Source organism: Watersipora subatra, chromosome 6 (assembly GCF_963576615.1).
Source record: "Watersipora subatra chromosome 6, tzWatSuba1.1, whole genome shotgun sequence".
Taxonomy (NCBI): Eukaryota; Metazoa; Bryozoa; class Gymnolaemata; order Cheilostomatida; family Watersiporidae; genus Watersipora; species Watersipora subatra.
In genome coordinates, this window is record NC_088713.1 from 30,807,210 (window position 1) to 30,832,902 (window position 25,693).

Sequence of the window (25,693 nt, forward strand, 5' to 3'; positions counted from 1 at the left end):
TAATCATAGCTAAACAGATTATATTTAGCCATTACTTGCTAATTATTTCACATTTACATTTAAACACATTTGCAGTTTCATTTTTCTTCCTAATTTATTTCAACAAAAAACTTCTTTCATGATATGAAATTTAAAAGTTGTAGTTGTTTGAAAAAGCTTGAAAACCTTTACAGTTGTTTTTTTCCTCTTAATTCATTTGAAATGCTTAAAAATATTTTCTCATGATATGAAGTTTAAAAGTTAGAATGGTAAATGTTATACAAAAGTAAATTTTTTGTTCAAAGACTTTTTTATTACCCGAGCAACTCGGGTAGTACAGCTCATAGTTGATGGCAGTCGATTAGCTTCCCATCACACTAATGTAATACAACTCTAGTATGACTATCTATCTTATCTATGAGTAACTGATTGCATTAACTCCCTTACTTAACACTATCTATTCAGTGGCTTTGCAAGTTATGTAGGTATCAGGGATTACGTGTATGTCACAATTTCCATTTCCATAACATTTCCATAATTCATTTCCATATTATTTCCATTTCCATAATTCATTTCCATATTATTTCCATTCCCATAACATTTCCATAATTCATTTCCATATTACTTCCATTTCCATAAAATTTCCATAATCTATTTCCATATTAATTCCATTTCCATAACATTTCCATAATTCATTTCCATATTACTTCCATAGCATTTCCATAACTCATTTCTATATTATTTCCATAACATTTCCCTACTTTATTTCCATATTATTTCCATTTCCATAATTCATTTCCATATTATTTCCATTTCCATAACATTTTCATAATTTATTTCCATATTAATTCCATTTCCATAACATTTCCATAATTCATTTCCATATTATTTCCATAGCATTTCCATAACTCATTTCCATATTATTTCCATAGCATTTCCATAACTCATTTCCATATTATTTCCATTTCCATAACATTTCCCTACTTTATTTCCATATTATTTCCATTTCCATAACATTTCCATAATTCATTTCCATATTATTTCCATTTCCATAACATTTCCATAATTCATTTCCATATTATTTCCATTTCCATAACATTTTCATAATTCATTTCCATAGTAATTCCATTTCCATAACATTTCCCTAATTCATTTCCATATTAATTCCATTTCCATAACATTTCCCTAATTCATTTCCATATTATTTCCATTTCCATTAGATTTCCCTACTTCATTTCCATATTATTTCCATAACATTACCCTACTTCATTTCCATATTATTTCCATTTCCATAGCATTTCCATAATTCATTTCCATATTATTTCCATTTCCATACCATTTCCATATTTCTAAAATAAAATTTCCATATCCATTTCCCTAAAAATTATGGAAATATTTATGTTTATGGAAATGGATATGGAAAAGTAAACATTTCCATAATATGTTTAGCGATCCCTGGTAGGTATTGAATTGCTTTAAATAATAAGCATATATTAGAGTAATAAACTATAATCATCATTTCTTTAATATTAGCATTAATTATTATCTTAACTGGAAATTCATGATCATTCTCATGGCTGATATTATTGATCTAGTCAATCACTACGACTGACTAGCACAAAAAAGGGACGTGGCCTAAACGCTCCTTGTTGGCACCGGAAACCCTCGTGTAGTTATCAATCTAGGGGGAGATAACTCTATGAGGTAGATATCCAGGTCCTCCCAAGTTGAGCCATTTCAAGTCTTGCCAAGAGAGCTAGCTACAGAATTATATGGTTTTGAGTTGTAACCATATATATGTATATTTACATTTATATTCCTAAATATACATACATACATGTACATGTGTACATAAAAGATTAATTGTTATAGCTTGACACTTGTCTTTTAAAATTTAAATTTAAGAGCACCTGTTTCAGTTACATAAATAATTTTAAATAATATATTACATGCACCAGGGAAAGACAACAAATAAATTACTTGGCCTGCTTAAAATTTACTATGTTTAAATTATGGCCACCTAGGAATACAATGAGCAACAAACTTGGCCTGCAAACACAAACATACATGTACATGTGTACATAGAAGATTGATTGTTGTAGCTTGACACTTGTCTTTTAAAAAGCTCTTCTTCTGTCAATGTGTCCATGGCAGAAATATTTTACAACTGATTCTGTATCTATTTCATCATCTTTATATATGTGTAACATTAGATGATTATTTAGACAGCCTGCCCCATGGTGTTCTTCATCAATCTTTGGATTCGCTTTGATGCAGAAAAGTATCTCTCGCCCACTGCATTGGTGGCAGGCAAAACCAATACATGTACTAGATTAGTGAGCCTCACCACTTCATCACCAGTTGCTAGAGCGCAACGTTGCGCTAGAGCGCTAGGTACCGGTAATTAGTTGTTGGAAATTCCAAGGGAATGAGCTTAGACTTAAATTCTTACTGATTAGCCGCCGAAGATCACTAAAAGGTTGCGGCTACTCAGCTGCCCAGCCGCCTCAGGGATTACGGGCCTGTGAATTTTAGTGTCACGTAATGACTTCCACGATGTACGCTATGCCGATTTCGCAATTTCCGAGATTTTGACAGAAGAAAAGTGCTCCGGATGGTTCCGGAGTCTCCTAATAGGACAATACAATACGTGCCCCGTACCTTACTTACTCAGGGTAATTACTTACCTACCTTCCCCCGTACCTTACTTACTCAAGGTATTTACCTACTTACCTTCCCCCGCACCTTACTTACTCACGGTAATTACTTACCTACCTTCCCCCGTACCTTACTTACTCAAGGTATTTACCTACTTACCTTCCCCCGTACCTTACTTACTCAAGGTATTTACCTACTTACCTTCCCCCGTACCTTACTTACTCACGGTAATTACTTACCTACCTTCCCCCGTACCTTACTTACTCAAGGTATTTACCTACTTACCTTCCCCCGTACCTTACTTACTCAAGGTATTTACCTACTTACCTTCCCCCGTACCTTACTTACTCACGGTAATTACTTACCTACCTTCCCCCGTACCTTACTTACTCAGGGTAATTACTTACCTACCTTCCCCCGTACCTTACTTACTCAAGGTATTTACCTACTTACCGTCCCCCGTACCTTACTTACTCACGGTAATTACTTACCTACCTTCCCCCGTACCTTACTTACTCAAGGTATTTACCTACTTACCTTCCCCCGTACCTTACTTACTCAAGGTATTTACCTACTTACCTTCCCCCGTACCTTACTTACTCACGGTAATTACTTACCTACCTTCCCCCGTACCTTACTTACTCAAGGTATTTACCTACTTACCGTCCCCCGTACCTTACTTACTCACGGTAATTACTTACCTACCTTCCCCCGTACCTTACTTACTCAAGGTATTTACCTACTTACCGTCCCCCGTACCTTACTTACTCACGGTAATTACTTACCTACCTTCCCCCGTACCTTACTTACTCAAGGTATTTACCTACTTACCTTCCCCCGTACCTTACTTACTCAAGGTATTTACCTACTTACCTTCCCCCGCACCTTACTTACTCAGTGTATTTACTTACTTACCTTCCCCGTATCTTACTTACTCAAGGTATTTACTTAATACCTTTCCTCGTACCTTACTTACTTAACCAGTTTAGGCATGGCAAGTCTCTGTCATCATATTATGCCTGGCAGCTTTATGAATTGGTGAGGCAGCTCCTTTTAGAAGATGGTTGACCGGCAGCGTTTCCTGTCGAACATATTTAACAGCTAGTAAAGATAAACTGATATACATAAGCTTGAGGTCTTTCTATTGATTACTGGCAGTACATCAATGGAAATTGCTTCTCTAAAGCATTTTGTGAGTTCTTACAGCTAGTCAAGTGAGGGGAGGGTATAGACATGCTCTTGTTTTTGGGTCATTTGAAAAAACCCAGTTCATTATAGCTATATAGTTTGCAATGGCTGGACTGGATGTCGTCTAATGTTCTCACTTTTTACATAAAGGTGTTGGTTCGTTGTTCCATATGTAGGAATCATAGCATAACATGGTCATGAGAGGACTAGGAGTTGTCTTTTCTCACATTTAGCTAGAATCGGAAATGTACAAGTCTGTGATTGGGGTTCACAGTATAATCTAGCCTGCGCTACACGGATATGAATGGAATATGTTTTTAATGAGCAGGCCATGTTGTTGAATTGTGTATTTTTGCAAGTTGCATATATAAATATATATTTAAATATCTATATACAGTGAAACTGGGATAACTCAAACTTCAAGGGACCGAGCAAAAGTGATCGAGTTATTAGAGCGTTCAAGTTATCAGGACAGTCATAAGTGCACGTATTTATCAGTAGATACATGTACATATACAAACTATATATAAATCAAAAGCATAGATTGCTTGTTGCAAGTTAAAGGGTCTCTCGTGTGAAGTTTTAAATATTTTTAATCAGAAAGTATAGATATTTTTCTATCACTTGAGATTTGTTTGTTGCTTTAGGTGATGTGACTGCCAGGACGTTCTCAGATTAAAATTGGCAAAACTTGATCGCGGTTAAAACGCTCAGAAAAAATACATTTGTATTTTTCTACCGACCGTTTTAACCAAGATCAATTTTGCAGTAAGTCAGTTATTACAAAACTGCTTTACTATTAAAAACCCATTATAAATTTTGTCGATTTTACTTTAAATTTATCCGAATTTTACCTCGCTTTTCTTGCTTTCAGAGGGTTATCGCTTAGCGGATGTTTGGTAAAATTTGATTTTTTGCAAACCTTTAGAAAAGTCGTTAATGAAAATATTTTGCCGATGTTGGTAATAACGAGGCTTAAGAACTACTAAAAGTCGATGTTTATCTCTATGGCTTGGAATAAAGTGATATTCTAAAGCGATAGTAACAACCATCTCGGTAGCCGTTTGGAAAAAAACTGTTCGAGTTAACGGAGTTTCGGTCGAGTTATCTAAAGCCATTTATCATTGTGTGGGAACGGACCAAACAAATACCTTGAGTTAACCGTGTTTTCGAGTTATCCGAGGGTGAGTTATCTGAGTTTCACTGTATATATATATATATATATATATATATATATATATATATATATATATACACATTTAAAGGTTGACTTGCAACAAAATTCACATTACAGTTATTTGATATCAAAAGATTCACCATGTCTTACTTTGCTGTATTGTAGGTGCAAAATATGTGGGAATGTGATTACAAGCTCTTAAAAGCTCAAAAACGAACAGCTAATCGCAGCCACACGAGACCGCCGTAGTTTGGATTCTCTTTCCAAAATGGCTCAAATGTGGCATAGCTGTGTTAGATGGTTTCTGTTTACACTTTCATGCAACCTTATTCGTGGAAATATTTCACAAATATACTTCACGCATTCAATAAAACCATGTCTGTGGTTCTTACGCGTCTGTTTTATCGTCATTGTAATGCTGTCACTTTTAGCAGTGATATCTTATAACTTACCGTAAAAATTCGTTCAATTTCTTAGCCTTAGCTTAAAGGGGTACATATCATTGTCTGATAATCATGACGAGCCTGATGGTTACCTGTGATAATCGAAAAGTGCTCCAGAAATTCTTTGCGAAGTATTGGGTCACATGATCAGATTACGACTTGCCGATTAGACCAAACCGAAACAAAACTGTAAAGTAGCGGAGCTTCTATATTTGATACGGGCTCTTCGGTAAAACCCGAAGTGTTTGTCATAAACTAGTGCTACGATAAGTTTTATATTGAGCTTTTTATTGCCCTCTCAATTCACGATAAAACATCACGTGACAAGACGATAACCAAACTGTCATGACTACGTCAGAGAAATAAAGCGATTCCAATCTAAGGCGGCTTTTCATTTTTTTAGCTTTTAAAGGCTTGTAATCACATTTCCACGTATGTGGCACTTACAACACAACAGCGTAAGACATGGTGAATCTTTTGATACCAAATAACTGTAATGTGAATTTTGTTACAAGTCAACCTTTAAATATATATATATATGCTAAATTTATAGTTGCTCTACTCAAGGTATCAATAATTTCTGATCATAATGCAATTAGATAGCCTAGTTTATATTAACCAATTACATAATTCTCAACATTCTCGCACGATGCTGATTTAGAGTTGTGTGCACGTCGAGTTAGGGTGCGACAAGTGTTTCAAAGGACATTCGTTAACATGCTTTGTTTAAAAAGATAAGGACTTCAATGCTCGACATCATAGCGGTGCACTACTGTCTTGCTGAAATGGAAATAGGAATGACTGAAGTGTGAAAAATGTTTTAAATGGAATAGCTTGCACTGCATTTTTTGCGTATCATCCTCACAGGCAGTTCTTATCTTTCGCAAACATGAAACATTCTATAAAAATTTGCGAGTAACAAAACTTGCTTGACTTGTGGATTACCCCCCCTGCCCGCCATCCCTTGTGGATTACCCTCCCCTGCCCGCCATCCCTTGTGGATTACCCCCCTGCCCGCCATGAAAACATAGTAGTGCATATCAATGGCATTTCAATAGGAGATGAAGGAGCTATGGTGTGATAACTATATGTACAATTATTCTTAGTTGTAGTAAGGTGGTAGTGCTCTTGGTTAGTAGTCCGAATATCCAAGTTTGATTCCCGTATGAGGCAATCCTTTTTTCCTAACGTTGTTAGTGATAGATGTAGATAGATGAAACGGTTGTTATTATAGTAAAAATTGCAATGTTTGCTAATCAATTGAATTTCGTCATATCTATCTCTCTCTCGTTTCTCCTTTGTTTTAGTAGGAATTGATTAGTAGAGATTTGATGAATGTAAATCGTCTCTCTATCTGATTTTAGTAATTTTACATACAAAGTAATGTTTCTCTATAATTGATAAACATCACCGCTGACCTCAAAAAAGCAAAACAACGCAAATAGCTTCTCCTTTATCCCATTTTTCCATTAGATCAACTATGTAAGTTGTGCACCAATTTATAGAAAATGACTCTGTTTGGCTCACTAGTCTGAACTGGGTTGCTTGCTGCTCTTGATGAAGAACCTGCTGAGGTACAATTTCCGCGCATCACACATTTATTTTAATAGCTGTGATCTTTATAAAGCTATTTAATTTAAGTAGAACCAAGTTTTTTTTTAAATGTCACAAAGTTTTTGAACATATTACCTTATTTTTATTTTTATAATTTGTGTTATAATTTTAAATTACTGAATAAACTATGCCCAGAATATTTGTATTTATTCTTCCACACATGACAGACACCACTTTCATATATGGCATACATTGTTTTCTATTCCGAGACACCAGCATACTACATCTACCATCATTTCTTTCAGTTTATGAACTTTCTGTTACTACAACATTCAATTCACTATTCCGAATCCTCGGCAATATTCTTAGATTATTAATTTTGAAGACACCTTTCTTCTATTGACTCAATAATTCATAAATTCGGTATTTTTTATTCTTGTTTTTGGCGTGCAACGAAAAACATCATTTTTGTTAATGATTTAGAGATGTACATTTAAACATGTATTATCAGGTAATAACAGGTCATCAAAATTGACCAATCATTTCAGCAGTGGGTAGTTTATGCGGTGTTAGTTAACTGTGGCGGAAAGCATGATTTATTGGGAGGCTATTATACGTGAGCGAGCAGACAATTCCTGTCACGCATGAACTAGTCGGAGCCTAGGCATTTATGCTCAGTCTTCAAATGCAGTTTGTATAGAAACCTGTGTATATAATTAGCCTACTCTCTAGATGCTGATGTTTAAACTATTTCTGCCCCCCTCCCTCCTCTCTTTTCTCTCCCTCTTTCCGTTCTCCCATGAGACGCAGTAATTGCAAGCAATTTACTTTCTATTGTCTGATTAGAGGCAATTCTCTGCAGCCCAACGGTGGTATTCACTTCTGTCAGCACTTTCCATTTTAAGCGGCAGCATTTGATGATTGTAGTCTCGTCGCCTACCGGGTGTTGTATACATATGAGAGTGCGAAACCAAACCAAGCGGAGAACAGCTTTAATTACTAGATCAATTCTTTCATCCGTATTGAGCCGTTGTTTGCTTTGCGTTATCAGCTGTGCTCTTCTATTCATCGAGATGCTGCGCTCAGCACTCTCCAATACTGCTAAGCAATCACTCTCGGGTAAGTCGTTCGAGTAAATAGATACAACGATGACGATATTGAGCATCGATTATCGGTGAAACAAAATAAATTTGCTCAATGTATGCGAGCGTGTCCGCATGTTTTATCGGAACTGAAATATGAGTCGGGGATCTTTGACTGGGCGACACCAGTCTGCTCTCGGTGTCACTTGTGTGAAGCAGAACTTGGCCGACATCGAGACGGTAATTATATCTTGCAAGAGAATGGCCAAGGACATAGAGCGCGACTGTCAGATGCTGTTGAACAACAAGCAGGAAGATACCGTGCCACTGTTATCTTGTGAGAAAAAGGGGGATGGATCTGATTCGGTAAGAGAGAGAATCTTAGCAATAGGTAACAGAAAGGTCAAAGTTGTAACTGCTGCAGACAGATGTAAAGCAAATGAAGCTGTAGACGAACTGAATACAAATGGAGTGAATGGATCTGGGAGATCTCATTTTGTTGATGTCGGCATGAATGCTAACTATAGTCCTACGCTACAAGCAAGAATTCGTCCGTCATTTGATTTGAGTTCTTTTCATATTGACTCAAGTTTGTCTAGACGAAGCTCAGACTCACTAGATGTGAATTCTAATGTTCGGGTTCAACAAACAGCTTTTCCACAGGAGCTACTGGGTAAGGTTTCTGATTGTGCCCGTGTAACTGCTCGGCCATGGAATCTTGATGAGTATTCAAAGGAGGATCTTTTGTCAATAGGTATACCTCAAGAAAAGAACTTATTCAAACAGTTGGTTGAGACATTACCAGACATGTCACCATCCGAAAAACCAGGTGAAACATTAGCAGACATTGTACCATCTGAACAGCCGGTTGAGACATCAGACATGCCTCCATCTAAACAGCCAGTTAATACATCAGACATGCTTCCATCTGAACACCCAGTTGAGACATCAGACATGCTTCCATCTGAACACCCAGTTGAGACATCAAACATGCCACCATCGGAAAAGCCAGGTGAGACAATAACAGACACGCTTCCATCTAAACAGTATGTTAAAACAATACCAGATATGCCTCCATTTGAACCATCTGAACAGTATGTTGAAACAATACCAGATATGCCTTCATTTGAACCATCTGAACAGTATGTTGAAACAATACCAGATATGCCTCCATCTGAACCATCTGAACAGTATGTTAAAACAATACCAAATATGCTGCCATTTGAACCATCTGAACAGTATGTTGAAACAATACCAGATATGCCTCCATCTGAATGGCCAGTTGAGGTAATACCAGACATCCTACCACCCGAACAGCCAGTGGAAACAATGCCAGTTGAAACACTACCAGATATGCCTCCATCTGAACAGCTGGTCGAGGCGATGCCAGACACGTCACTATTTGAGCGATTGGTCACAGATGAACCAACCGAACACATAGAACCTGCTGTAATTTGTCTTGATACAAATTTATCTGACTCAGACTACCCGGCAACTCAAGTGTTGGACGCAGCCGGAGCAGATTTACCTGAGAATACAAGCTGCTACTCATTTTCAGAATTGTTAGACTCTGTTCCAGCTAGCTTACCAGAAATGTCTCCGTACCGAAAAACAAGCAAAACCTTGGGACTATTAGAATCTCATAGACGAATTTCTGCTCCACAAATCTCAATTCCCGTGATCTCAGACCAGATTAATAAAGACATCGAATCACTGCAGCCCCACGACGAGGAGAAACCACACAGACCTTACGCTAGGTCGCGGAGTGATGTCGCAGATAAATTACCAGCGGTCGTAAGTCTATAACCACAGTTCCATGTAGCGGCATAGTATTCTGTTGCAACGGCCAAAGAAATGTGCCAACTAAATTGGTGATGTAGCATGATCGTTTTCGATCAATAGTGCGACATAGTTTGGTTGGAATAAAATTGAAGCATAATAATTTTGCTTATAGCATGAGATTTATTGGGTAGAATTTATTTGTGTCATTCACAATGCGAAATGTAAATTGTTTCTCCCTGTTATTGCAAAGAGTCGCGCTATATAAAACATGCGTTAGTGCTATATCGCCATAACTTTGTTATCACTGATCATTTCAGCAATAAGATATATACCGATATACTTTAGTTACCGCGGCATTTGTATTTTTATAGAAATTGTGTCGAGAAAAACCCGCCTCGCCAATCTTATGTCGCTACATGGAAAGCTACTATATGTGTGAGAAGTCCTGCTTGCTTTACTAGCAACTGGTGTCATCATTGCCTGCTGCTTTTTTGCTTATTGTGCTGTCTGCACCGAACATTGATTTTTGTAGCCATCATTCAATTTCTGGTAACTTGCATGTCAAAATATTTTATTTTTGGTCTAGGACGGATGGAAAGAGAAAGTATTAACAGCCGCCTAATTTTCATCGAGTCATAATAGCTGAGTCACCAGAGCTGTTCAGTACTTGTCCGCTTATGCTTCTTTCCGCTCTGCTTTCTCTTGTTTCAACTATAAGTATTTTTGCTTTCGCATATGCAGGCTGTCATTTCTCTATATCTCTCCTTGTCATTACTTGAAAACTGACTCCAGCGAGTAACCATCACCTTTGTAGGCTTCTTGTTGTTCTTGATTCTATATTCATCACCTCTTTGATGGAAACCTCATTTCATATCCCTTTGAGAGCATCTCTCATGCTATCCTCTGGCAGTTTTCAGACAATTATCATTTCTCATTGGTAGTTTAGTAACAAGTTCATTTTTAACAATAATTGAAGGTGGTTAATGATAATTTGTTTTTCTAATTAATTAAAAATTAGAATTCACTGGCTGGTATGAAGTCAACATATCGTTGACAAATAGCGTAAAGGAAGCGGGAGGTGGGCGGTATAGCCCCATTCTATAGGTATAAATTCTGCAGTATGATAGTAAGGCTATATAGTCACTATGCAGCCAATCCGCTAATTTCCGCCATCTGCAAGATGGAGACCTGCAAGCCAAGCAAGTTTTATTACTCGCAAATTTTTACCAAACGTTTCATGTTTGTGTAAGATGGAAACTTTCAGCTTTAGTAACTGAGAAGTAGAGCAAGGTCACACGAAGGTCATGCAAGCAAACGTAGTAATATAATAGTTGTTCTTGCTAAACAAACGCACAAACTGAGTACTGCTTACCGCCCCAGATGTATATCTATCATTTTAATAATTAATTTCAGCTCAATTTTCATTTTCATTCCTACAGTATGCGCTGCTGCAGCTCAATAGTGTATGCTGTCGTAGTCCTACAGTAGGCACTTCTTCAGTGCTACAGCCAGCGCTGCCTAAGAGAGGCTTCTTGGTTCTGGATGTAAGAAGGATCAGACAAAGCCTCAGGCTCAACGCTCGTAGCTTAGAGCGACACTTTGGCAACTAGACGACTTTTAAAGAGTTAAAGGGGCAGAGAGGAAAGTAAATGTCCATTACTAGGAACTTACCAGCCTATAAGTGCTGTATAATCCTTGCTTATCTGGGCCTCAGGCCATGCACCCGCGTCAAAAGGACCTCTGCAAGCGGTTCTCCGTTGATTACAGGATCTCAGGCTTAAGTAGTTATAGTGATTCTTTTAAGGTTGGGGCTATATTTAGTAGTAATCTTTCTCATGCTGTTTCATTAGCAAATTACGCATCCTTAATGCAGTATCTGACAACACTCTGTGACACGGAGTAAAAGTTGTTTATGCTAAACATTTCTCCGATTGATTTGCTGTCTGACAGCGCTGCTTCGAGTACCGGCAATTGGTAATAACTGTGAACAGGTTGCTTTGTTCAATTGACCTTGAGAAATTTCTTGTGTAAGCATTCACGGTCAACGGTCAATGTAAGCTCGCTGTGCTGCCGTGCTCTAAAATAGCGACCTGCAAACAATGGGTTGGGGTTCAATTGGTTATCATTGGTGACAGAAATGATATCCAACCATAATCTGCATCCATTCGTGGAAGTTCCTTTGCCACATGTCTCGTTTTACAACAATCTATTTAGCTACGCAGGCAACATGCTCTAACCTTGAGGAATTTCTCACACAATCTCGCTGAGAAGTCTGCAGTGGGTATTTACTGAGAAGTCTGCAGTGGGTATTTACTAGTGCTGGGACGATATCAAAAACTCGTTTCGATACGATATGATGGCGTAGCCAACCGATATATCGAAATATCGGTTATGTTATTCGGAGTTGTCTTACCTGCTGAAAAAAGCTGTCGTGAGAGAATAACTCCCTAATGAATCCATGTACAGTATAATCTTTTGAAGAATCGAGCATCAAATCGAGTAGAGGGCTATCTATCGACAATCATTCACCATGGTATTATATTGAATGCCATTCATCAGAATTATACTCTATTGGACTCTGTAAGCGAAGACTGTGATACTAAAGCATTTAAATTGGTGGTTTTATTGACAGCTGGTTAGATAATTGGAATGACAGTGGATTAAGTAATTGTCAAGACTCTAGGTTTTACAGGTTGCAAGCAAGGAATACCAACTGGTCCACTTTCTGTGGTTTCAAACAACTTCTACGCTTGTTCACAATATTTCCCGAGCAACTAAACAGCCTTTCTGAAGAGCATGACGTGGCACACATAGACAGATACTTTTTTGCGAGTGTAGACAGATGTGGTAGCGACGGATTATGCGTTCTCCACCAATGCAATGGATTCATTTCTGCTGAGCATACTGGATATTCCTTTGCCAGGTAGCGGGCCAGTTCACATGCACACTCAACACTCACATCTTCCTTTCCTCTTTCCTCATGGGGTAGTCGCCTCGACTGGCTACCCATCAGCAGACCATGGAGTGATTTCTTTGCTGGTGGCTCTGTTTGTTGATGTTCTGCTTGATCATCAGCACGGTCTTGTACCACCATTTCTTCACCAGAATCTACACTGGAATTCACACTGGCAGCTGCCTCAGCACAAAGTTGTTCAGAAATTGCCTGAATAAAGTACAGAACAATCAATCAATTGGTGGAATCATTAATCTGAAATGGCTGGTTGACACTTTACTTTACACTTGTCTTAAGAACGAAGGAGCTCAACTATCAGTTATGTGCAGTACTTTACCACTTTCAATCCATCTAGCAAATGCCCATCCTTATATCTGGGGTCTAGAATGGTGGCCTTCCCCAGCAGCTGCATAACTTCCATGGTGGGATCCTGCTCATCATCCTCATAACCAAATTTTGTTATGACGTACTCTTTTACATTCTTTCTGATGGTAGTTGCGAGGGGAGTTAAAGTTTCAACTGGCTTTGCAATGGCGATCAAATGTTCCACGAGAGGAATCACTGCAGAAACTGTAACATCCTGGTCTCCACTCAGAGCGTCAGTCAGAGTCTCAAACGGTTCCAAAGCAGAGGCAAAAGACTCTAATACTGAAAACTGGTCTGCATCAGGCAGTTTCTGGACATGTTGTCTTGATGCTCCTAACACCCGTCTGATTGGTCTTTCATTTTCTAGTACACGGTTCACCATCTTTAGTTTTGATCCCCATCGGGTTTTGCAGTCGGTTATCAGAGATTTTACAGGAACACCAAGCTCTTTCTGCGCTTCGGACAATTCACGCTTCTTCTGGAAACTGCTACTAAAAACTGCAACAAGGCCACGGCAGGCTTTCACAGCTTCATTGATTTCATGCAACTCTGGATCAACGACTGCATTTTTCCCTTCTTTTGGGACGGTGGCAGACTTGATAGCATTGTCCAAGATGTGACCAATGCAACCAATTCGAGGCTTCTCCAGTATTTTTGCTGCTACAACCATATTAGAAGCATTGTCTGTAGTAAGGCTGACCAGCTTGCTCTTGTCTAGGTTCCATTGTGTCAGCAGCTCTTCAAGTGTTTCTGCTATCTTTTGACCAGTATGACTCTCTGGTAGGTAGACAGTATTCAGGTTCTTAGTTACAAGGTCCCATTCAGGAGATACATAGTGTACAGTAAGCGATAGATATGGTGTAAGTCCAATGCTTGACCATCCATCAGTTGTTAATGAGAAGTGGGTGATGTTAGCAAGCTGATTACAAACACCAGTCTTTGTTTCAGAGTACAGACTCGGGATGAGTTTATCAGAGAACAACTTTCTGCTTGGCATTTTAAACCTACAAGACACGAATATAGTTCATTATCAGTGAACGGTTTTTCCACAAAAGTATGACAAAGGTTCTGTCTAATGTTAGACTGCAAGGCAACAAACAAGATATATTACTAACCTTGGATCCAAACACTCAATAAGATCCTTAAACCCCTGCTTCTCAACAGTGTACAGTGGCATACTGTCCTTAGCGAGACATCTGGTGATAGCATTTGTGATCCTCGCTTGAGCTTTATCTTCTGGCGCGTATTGACGCTTTTTATCCCATACCTCCAAAAATAAATTGGAAAGGTCAATTAACTGGAAAACCTAGTAGCAAATTCTTCAGCAAAATCATATGCAACTGCCACAGCAAAGGAGAAAGAATTAGTTACCTCCTGTAGTTTTGTTTGTTGTGGTGCCTGTTTGTCAACGTATGTGCTTTTACCAGGGGGTCGTTTTTTAACCTGGTCATATTTCAGAGGGTGATGGTTCTTCAGGTGAGCGAATAAATTAGTTGTGTTGCAGTCTGAGCGCTTGATCTTTAATCCACAGTCATCACATGTTACCTGCATAAACAGTTAACAATGATCATCAATTAATTGAATTGTATTTAAAACATATAACCTATATATTGCAACAGTACATAAATAATAGGATATAATTATACTATATATATGCACACACAAACACATCACAACAATAATTTTTAATATTAATAATAACATGTTGTTGTAGTGTGTATGATGATGAGATATATATGTATATATATATGTATATATATATATATGTACATAAAATATATACATATTGTATATATATACTCATGCTACAGACAGTACTGTTTCGGCTATTGAAGCCTCATCAGTGCAGCTCAGAGCTTAGGTAAGGGACACAAATCCTATTACCAATGAGAGTTGACTTCCTGCCATGAAACAACCAAGTTGCCTCACAGTCTTTAAAAAACTCAATGTGCTGACACCAGAGTGCTCAAATCACAAAAGTGGCGAACTTTGCACAAAGGCTAATAATGCCGCACCTCTCACAGAGTGCTCAACCAAACCGAAGTAAAGGAGCATATACTCATGCTACAGACAGTACTGTTTCGGCCATTGAAGCCTCATCAGTGCAGCTCAGAGCTTAGGTAACGACACAAATCCTATTACCTATAAGATCACCACCAATCCTATATACGTATATAGTGATCGTAATTATTAAATTATTTACTGTGAGTGTATGTAGCACTAGGTAGTATATACGATGAGCAAACCAGACGGTGAGTAGCAAGTTATTAATAACATAATGATGAGGAATCAATCCATCGAGGGAATAAAGAAAGGTAATTAATAAAATCTAATAATAATAAATAATGATGTCGCCCTCTCTTTTTGCTCACGACTACTACTAAACTATTGCTTATTCACCACGCAAAGCATTGATAGATTCAATTGAACAAACAAATAAGGAACTCGCTCACCTAATCAGTTGGCATAGACACACCCTCAATTTCGTTTTCTATTTTGGAGAAATGAGCCCAGACTGGGCTCTTCGTCTTCTTTGCTGTCGCCATGCTTGAAAGATGGTGGATTCAGTTGGTCTGACGATATAAATATCGACGATATCGTTAAATATCGACGATATCGTTAAATATCGACGGTATTCGATATTTCGATATGGGCAAAAAGCACTCGGTACGGTCGGTATCAGAAAGTGATATCGCCGGTATACCGAAATATCGTAATATCGTCCCAGCACTAGTATTTACTGAGAAGTCTGCAGTGGGTATTTACTGAGAAGTCTGCAGTGGGTATTTACTGAGAAGTCTGCAGTGGGTATTTACTGAGAAGTCTGCAGTGGGTATTTACTGAGAAGTCTGCAGTGGGTATTTACTGAGAAGTCTGCAGTGGGTATTTACTGAGAAGTCTGCAGTGGGTATTTACTGAGAAGTCTGCAGTGGGTATTTACTGAGAAGTCTGCAGTGGGTATTTACTGAGAAGTCTGCAGTGGGTATTTACTGAGAAGTCTGCAGTGGGTATTTACTGAGAAGTCTGCAGTGGGTATTTACTGAGAAGTCTGCAGTGGGTATTTACTGAGAAGTCTGCAGTGGGTATTTACTGAGAAGTCTGCAGTGGGTATTTACTGAGAAGTCTGCAGTGGGTATTTACTGAGAAGTCTGCAGTGGGTATTTACTGAGAAGTCTGCAGTGGGTATTTACTGAGAAGTCTGCAGTGGGTATTTACTGAGAAGTCTGCAGTGGGTATTTACTGAGAAGTCTGCAGTGGGTATTTACTGAGAAGTCTGCAGTGGGTATTTACTGAGAAGTCTGCAGTGGGTATTTACTGAGAAGTCTGCAGTGGGTATTTACTGAGAAGTCTGCAGTGGGTATTTACTGAGAAGTCTGCAGTGGGTATTTACTGACAAGTCTGCAGTGGGTATTTACTGACAAGTCTGCAGTGGGTATTTACTGAGAAGTCTGCAGTGGGTATTTACTGAGAAGTCTGCAGTGGGTATTTACTGAGAAGTCTGCAGTGGGTATTTACTGAGAAGTCTGCAGTGGGTATTTACTGAGAAGTCTGCAGTGGGTATTTACTGAGAAGTCTGCAGTGGGTATTTACTGAGAAGTCTGCAGTGGGTATTTACTGAGAAGTCTGCAGTGGGTATTTACTGAGAAGTCTGCAGTGGGTATTTACTGAGAAGTCTGCAGTGGGTATTTACTGAGAAGTCTGCAGTGGGTATTTACTGAGAAGTCTGCAGTGGGTATTTACTGAGAAGTCTGCAGTGGGTATTTACTGAGAAGTCTGCAGTGGGTATTTACTGAGAAGTCTGCAGTGGGTATTTACTGAGAAGTCTGCAGTGGGTATTTACTGAGAAGTCTGCAGTGGGTATTTACTGAGAAGTCTGCAGTGGGTATTTACTGAGAAGTCTGCAGTGGGTATTTACTGAGAAGTCTGCAGTGGGTATTTACTGAGAAGTCTGCAGTGGGTATTTACTGAGAAGTCTGCAGTGGGTATTTACTGAGAAGTCTGCAGTGGGTATTTACTGAGAAGTCTGCAGTGGGTATTTACTGAGAAGTCTGCAGTGGGTATTTACTGAGAAGTCTGCAGTGGGTATTTACTGAGAAGTCTGCAGTGGGTATTTACTGAGAAGTCTGCAGTGGGTATTTACTGAGAAGTCTGCAGTGGGTATTTACTGAGAAGTCTGCAGTGGGTATTTACTGAGAAGTCTGCAGTGGGTATTTACTGAGAAGTCTGCAGTGGGTATTTACTGAGAAGTCTGCAGTGGGTATTTACTGAGAAGTCTGCAGTGGGTATTTACTGAGAAGTCTGCAGTGGGTATTTACTGAGAAGTCTGCAGTGGGTATTTACTGAGAAGTCTGCAGTGGGTATTTACTGAGAAGTCTGCAGTGGGTATTTACTGAGAAGTCTGCAGTGGGTATTTACTGAGAAGTCTGCAGTGGGTATTTACTGAGAAGTCTGCAGTGGGTATTTACTGAGAAGTCTGCAGTGGGTATTTACTGAGAAGTCTGCAGTGGGTATTTACTGAGAAGTCTGCAGTGGGTATTTACTGAGAAGTCTGCAGTGGGTATTTACTGAGAAGTCTGCAGTGGGTATTTACTGAGAAGTCTGCAGTGGGTATTTACTGAGAAGTCTGCAGTGGGTATTTACTGAGAAGTCTGCAGTGGGTATTTACTGAGAAGTCTGCAGTGGGTATTTACTGAGAAGTCTGCAGTGGGTATTTACTGAGAAGTCTGCAGTGGGTATTTACTGAGAAGTCTGCAGTGGGTATTTACTGAGAAGTCTGCAGTGGGTATTTACTGAGAAGTCTGCAGTGGGTATTTACTGAGAAGTCTGCAGTGGGTATTTACTGAGAAGTCTGCAGTGGGTATTTACTGAGAAGTCTGCAGTGGGTATTTACTGAGAAGTCTGCAGTGGGTATTTACTGAGAAGTCTGCAGTGGGTATTTACTGAGAAGTCTGCAGTGGGTATTTACTGAGAAGTCTGCAGTGGGTATTTACTGAGAAGTCTGCAGTGGGTATTTACTGAGAAGTCTGCAGTGGGTATTTACTGAGAAGTCTGCAGTGGGTATTTACTGAGAAGTCTGCAGTGGGTATTTACTGAGAAGTCTGCAGTGGGTATTTACTGAGAAGTCTGCAGTGGGTATTTACTGAGAAGTCTGCAGTGGGTATTTACTGAGAAGTCTGCAGTGGGTATTTACTGAGAAGTCTGCAGTGGGTATTTACTGAGAAGTCTGCAGTGGGTATTTACTGAGAAGTCTGCAGTGGGTATTTACTGAGAAGTCTGCAGTGGGTATTTACTGAGAAGTCTGCAGTGGGTATTTACTGAGAAGTCTGCAGTGGGTATTTACTGAGAAGTCTGCAGTGGGTATTTACTGAGAAGTCTGCAGTGGGTATTTACTGAGAAGTCTGCAGTGGGTATTTACTGAGAAGTCTGCAGTGGGTATTTACTGAGAAGTCTGCAGTGGGTATTTACTGAGAAGTCTGCAGTGGGTATTTACTGAGAAGTCTGCAGTGGGTATTTACTGAGAAGTCTGCAGTGGGTATTTACTGAGAAGTCTGCAGTGGGTATTTACTGAGAAGTCTGCAGTGGGTATTTACTGAGAAGTCTGCAGTGGGTATTTACTGAGAAGTCTGCAGTGGGTATTTACTGAGAAGTCTGCAGTGGGTATTTACTGAGAAGTCTGCAGTGGGTATTTACTGACAAGTCTGCAGTGGGTATTTACTGAGAAGTCTGCAGTGGGTATTTACTGAGAAGTCTGCAGTGGGTATTTACTGAGAAGTCTGCAGTGGGTATTTACTGAGAAGTCTGCAGTGGGTATTTACTGAAGCTGAAAATCTGTACAATTAAATCTCTACACGCGAAGTTGGTTCATTACTAGGTTTGTCTCAATGTCAAGGTCAAGGCAATTTCAGAATGACCTTTGATTTATGACTATAGTTCACTCCAGGTTGTCCAGGTTTCAGAAACTATGTTTTACAAATATATAAATACATTCCCAAATACAAGTAATAAATAACGTACCCTGAACATATTAGAGATGCATATTACTAGAGCAAGTAATAAATACTGTACCCTGAACATATTAGAGTTGCATATTACTAGAGCAAGTAATAAATAACGTACCATAAGAACATATTAGAGAAAAGGATTAATAAAGGATTTAGAAGATAGAAGAATTAATAGAGGCCTACGGGAAAGTGTATTACTGTAACCTTAGCAACTCGTAATTTGGATTGATGTTTCTTCCGATTTTTATGCCATATGAAAATGTATAAAAGCAATTTGTTGTGTTTCACTGTAATATATAATATATATATTATATACAATATATATAATATAAATCAATATCAATAACAATAATATATTTATATATAATATAAATCTTTGTGTTTGTTTGTCGTATGTCCAGTTATAGTGCTAAAATATGCTAACAAAGGAACTGCTTTGCACTGGAATTGAACTCGGAAAGTCCGGTTTACAAGACAGGCGAGCGAGCTACAGCCGCCGTGCCTTACTATAGAATAATTGTGTACATACTTATTACACCTGCCAATCTTTTATGGCGATTGGGTAAAATATACTTCAGCAGCACACTTGAACTGCTAGAACATGCATTCATGTCTATACTTCCCAGAAATCTTATGAATATCTATATAATTCTGAGCTTTTATTTGTCTTTTTGTTTTCATCATGTGTTCAGTTATAACGATTGGAGTTTAGCAATTAAAAATCCGTTTTGCAATTTGGATTTAAACTCGCGACATTCAAATTGCAAATTCAAGCGCACAACCAGTATGCTAAGTATAACCGTATGCCCTTCTTATCATTACTAGCACTCTAGGTATATCTTTATTACAATTGCACACGCTAAATATGCACTTATCATTAATAATTAATATTAATAAGATCAATAATAATTACATATATACAGTGTTATATAATAGAAAAAAAATATTAAAATTTTGACTAAAATCAAAATTTTAGTCAAACCGCGCCTGAAGTGTGCATCGCACGAAACAAATTTGTAGCTATCACTGAAAACTTACTTTTTTTAAATGTTTCTTTCAATTGTTTCATACTTCACTAATTATCTTTTAGGGTTTTATTGTGGAGTTTTCTTTTTACATGCCATAAAATGGGAGCAAATGCATTTTAGAGCAATCGTTGGTACATTTGGAAGAAAGCAACGAAACTTGAAGAGCCATTCCAGGGTCATTTAATTGAGTGATGAAGCCCATAGAGTTATTTAAGTGTTATGTAATAGACGGTATATACTGGGAAGTCTTGTAGTAGAGTTATGAAACCTATGGAGCCGTTCTAGTGTTATTTAATAAAGTGATGAAGTCCATAGAGGTGTGCCAATAGCTATATGATAGAGCGAGGTTGTCTATAGAGTTGTACTAGTCTTTTATGATAGAGTGATGAAGTTCATAGAGTTGTGCTAGTGTGGTATGATAGAGCTATGAAGACCATAGAGTTGTGCTAGTGTGGTATGATAGAGCTATGAAGACCATAGAGTTGTGCTAGTGTGGTATGATAGAGCTATGAAGACCATAGAATTGACCATAGAAGTGTACATCCATTGAGTTAGTAATATAAACAGGTCTATCTATCTGTCTAATGTTAATCGGCATTATAATATAGTGTTAGACTTTGATGACACACCAGTCTTCGTATAGAGAAGTAATGTATTTCTGGAAACAGGTTATGATCATCGTATTGGCTGAGGTGAGATTCCCTTAATTACCCTCTTTGCTATTTATTAATAATTTTGTTGAAATAGTTCCATCATCAGCGATTTTTATATTTTATGTGATACAGTTTGATATAATTTTTACTATAATAAGAGCCGTGTCTGTCCGTCTGTCCGAAGCCATGGTTGGGTGGTGGAAAAAAGATTGCATCATGACACTCACGACATCATGACATCACGGATCATGACATGATCCGACACTCACGGCCAGGGTGCAACTAAACCCTGACGATCTCTCACTGCCAGGGTACAACTAAACCCTGACGATCTCTCACTGCCAGGGTGCAACTAAACCCTGATGATCTTTCACTGCCGGGGTACAACTACACCCTGACGATCTTTCACTGCCAGGGTGCAACTAAACCCTGACGATCTCTCACTGCCAGGGTACAACTAAACCCTGACGATCTCTCACTGCCAGGGTGCAACTAAACCCTGATGATCATTCACTGCCAGGGTACAACTAAACCCTGACGATCTTTCACTGCCAGGGTGCAACTAAACCCTGACGATCTCTCACTGCCGGTACAACTAAACCCTGACGATCTCTCACTGCCATGGTACAACCAAACCGTAATGTAATGCAAAATTGCGTGTTTGAAAGCGTTGTTTAGATAGAATGATGATATTTATCTGATAAAAAATGTGACATCTATTGTAGAACTGAAATTATATTACTCTCAGTGATCAAATACTATCGTAGTCGTATAACTACAATTTGATCACCTAAACTATGTACTACCATAGTAAAGGTTGGCCAACATAGTAATGATTGGCCCCTACATTAGCCCTAATAATCACTATGTTTCCATGATGCGCAGTACTGCGATGCAGACCCCTCCGAAGTCGAGTGAATTGTACGTTTATATGATGCGCAGTGGTTTTCAGCAAATTAGCCAGAGCAGAGAAATTGTATAAATCGAATTGCCAGATGGAGAAATATAATCGATCATGGATACCGAACATCAGAAACAGTCTCTTTATGCTTTTGTCGTCATTATACTTTTATTTACAATACACATTCTCAAGGTTTTACAAACCTTAACACAGTTTTTACAAAGTAATATATTTAATAAGTATTTTTAAGTAATATATTATTTAAACGTTACTTTAGAACTTGCCACCTATTTTTCGAAAAGTGTTGGCATTGATAACAAAGTTATCACCTCATCATCTTCGTGGGTGCCTCATGCCGTTGCATCATCCTCGTAAATAATTAAATTTAAGTGAAAGAAGATCGTAAGAATAGAAAAAAACAAGATTAGCGGGACAACTTTTGTACTAGTTTATGGCCCTCGATGAATCTGTCTCCACAGCAAGAGAGCTATGCGCAGTCACTGCGCAATTGCTGTCTCCTTGCTGTGAATTTGCGCTGGCTTCGCACTGATCAGTGCGCAGTGATTTTAGTGCGAAAAAGTCGTTTCCATGATTCGGAGAGAGCGCAACCCCGAAGTACTGCGAATCATGGAAATGTAGTGATTTTATGTAGGCTACTAGCATAGATCTCTCACTGGTCAGCATGTCAATCGTGTGTTGAAGGTTGACTTGCAACAATATTCACATTACAGTTATTTGGTATCAAAAGATTCACATGTCTTACTCTGCTGTGTTGTAAGTTCCAAATACAGTCCACCCTCGAGATACGATGTTAATTCGTTCCAGGGTTGGCATCGTATGGTGAAAAAATCGTATATCGGGGTATAAAGACCATTGTAATTATACAATGCAAACACCCCCTGGTGAAAATCGTCAATTTTTTTTTATAAAAATGTGTACATATTGACAATTAGCAACAAAATAGCATGTTAACTTTAGTAATTATAGTTACCTACAGTAACTGTATTGTATTTAGTGTATTTTAATGGTTATGATCTGCAATAAAATGCAAAATTATAATGAGTGTACCGAATGCAGTCCGTACGGTAAGGAGTTCTTGCCTTCAAAAGGTACGCATAACATAATCTTTGAATTCACTTCAAGTAAGTTTAGCTTGCTAAGCCCACACTTAAAACTAAGTTTTAGTATGTATTTTGAACTATTTTACTGAATTTCAACTTTTTATCATGAAATTTTATCCTTCAGCATTTCCTATCTTCACTATCAACTTTAGCCTATCTGGTTGAAACCTATTTCAACCTAAATCAATAAGGCCGAGCGATGCTGTTATAGAAAGCGGCCTCTCGCACACTTGACCATTTAATGGCTACCGAAAAGAAAAATAAAATTATGTTTTCTATACTGGACGTACATACCTTTGGAGTAATGTGGCTTTAGCTGGTACATGTAGCGGGTTAAGCAGAGAGGAGGCAGAAATGTATCAATGCTAATTATGGTGCTGTACACTTGAAAATAAATTTAAAACGTAATGAATTGGAATTTTTTAGCAGGCTAAAAGAAGTTGTCCATTCCTGTCCAATTTTTCTACTTCCACGAAAAAATTGATGGTGCAATGCAGAAAATTGCCAGCTAGCGCTTGTAAAAGGATCCAGAGAATGTGGTACAGTAGTTTGTCTTGTATGAAATGTGCACAAGAATCAATGTAACCATACATACAAAGTTTGTACGTATTTATACCCTATGGGGGACAGGGCTTTAGCAAGTTTCAGAAAGTAATGTGGATGCGTCAACTATCTTGAGTAGCTAGTTATATGAGTTACATACATACATACATACATACATACATACATACATACATACATACATACATACATACATACATACATACATACATACATACATACATACATACATACATACATACATACATACATACATACATACATGCATACATACATACATACATACGATGAATTGTATTCACGTAGAAGATAACAAGCCCACATGCAAAGACATGGTTAAACAAGAAAATATAACATAAAATCAAAAGTAAACAAAATTGATAAAATATGAAAAACATGCCACACAAGAGATAAATAATATATATTATACATGCATTGTTTTAATGTACCAGTCCACATCATTAAATTAAACACTTGAAATATTTCTGCGAATCTGGGATTTTCTGTATCTTCTACATCCTCGCCTTTACTAAATGGTTGCTCCTTTTGAATGCTGATCGCGTGCGTGACCTAGCTCATTCAAATCTTCAGTCGGAAGCTCTTTCTTGTGCTTGCTTTAATGGAGTTCTTGTTTTAATAATAATTGCAAATGCTGATTGGTTGCGATCATATTCCTTGACAATGTTGATAATACGGGTCCCTTCTTCTTATTTACGACATCCAACTTTGTTGACATAGAAATCATTTTCCCTTCGTTTTGTAACATTTGTATCGGTCTCAGATTCCATAGATAACAAATTAAATGTATTTAGTTGTCAGTATATAAGTATGCTGACTTGGAAGTTTATAGTAAAAGCTATAATAACGCTACAAATGAATATTTGCTCTCGCTTGTGTATTTTACACGAAATTTTCCACGCGGACATGAGAGAAGTTGATCATCGTGTCTCTTCTAAACGTTCTAAGAATGTTTTCGGCAAACTATATTTTGGTGTCTTTTTTATTTCGACGTGTGTTATGAGCACACCGACGGCCAAATTTTAACTCGGGTGAAACTTTTCTCAAATTCGTATGGTGAAATAAAATTCGTATAGCGAGGTGAAGATATCACAATGTTTGACTTCGTAAGGTGAAAAAACCGTGTATCAGAGTAATCGTATCTCGAGGGTGCACTGTATGTGGAAATGTGATTACAAGCTCTTAAAAGCTCAAAAACGAAAAGCTGCTGTAGATTGCAGTCTATTTATTTTTCTCACGTAGTCATGATAGTTTGGTTATTGTCTTGTCACGTGATGTTCTCACGTGAATTGAAAGGCCAATAAAAAGCTCAATATAAACTTATCGTAGCACTAGTTTATGACAAACGCTTCTGGTTTTACCGAAGACCCGTATCAAATATAGATGCTTGCTACTTTACAGTTTGGTTTCGGCCTGGTCTAATCGGCAAGTCGTAATCTGATCAATAATTTTTGCAGCACTTTTCGATTATCACAGGTGACCAACAGGCTCGTCATAATTATCAGACCATGATATGTACTCCTTCAAGCTAAGGTTAAAAAATTAAATGAATTTTTACAGTAAGTTATAAAATATCAGTACTAAAAGTGACAGCATTACAATGACGATAAAACAGACGTGTAAGAACAATAGACATGGTTTTATTTAGTGCGTGAAGTATATTTGTGAAAATATTTCGACGATTATGGTTGCGTGAAAGTGTAAACAGAAACCATCTACCACAGCTGCGTCACATTTGAGCCGTTTTGGAAAGAGAATCCAAACTACGGCGGTCTCGTGTGGCTGTGATTAACTGTTCGTTTTTTAGCTTTTGAGAGCTTGTATTCACATTCCCACATATTTGGCACCTTCAACACAACAGAAGAAGACATGGTGAATCTTTTGATATCAATTAACTGTAATGTGAATTTTGTTGCAAGTCAACATTTAAGTTAGAAAGAGGTGTCTGAAGATGTCAACATATTTAGGTCATCATTGCTCTAGTACGGAAAGTAAAAAATCACAAAGGGTTGGCCAGATAGCTAAGAATCGGAGGGAAAGCAACTCCTAAATTTTAGAAGATTTTATCAAAAAGTATTGGTATTTTTATTATTGGCGATTTTTTTATGTTTGAGGTGATTTGACTTGCAGGATGTTTCAAGATTAAAATTGACAAAGATTGGTCGCGGTTAAAAAAACTCCGATCAAGCGAAAATGTAATAATGACTATACGTAGTTGGAAAGAGGA

The 25,693-nt window shown here is 38.1% G+C and overlaps 1 protein-coding gene across 1 annotated transcript in view; it reads left to right on the forward strand.

Annotated features, from left to right (window-relative positions):
* Positions 1 to 25,693, forward strand: part of LOC137398959 (uncharacterized) — a 197,010-nt gene that overhangs the window by 102,026 nt on the left and 69,291 nt on the right. The gene's annotated exons all lie outside the window — the stretch shown is intronic.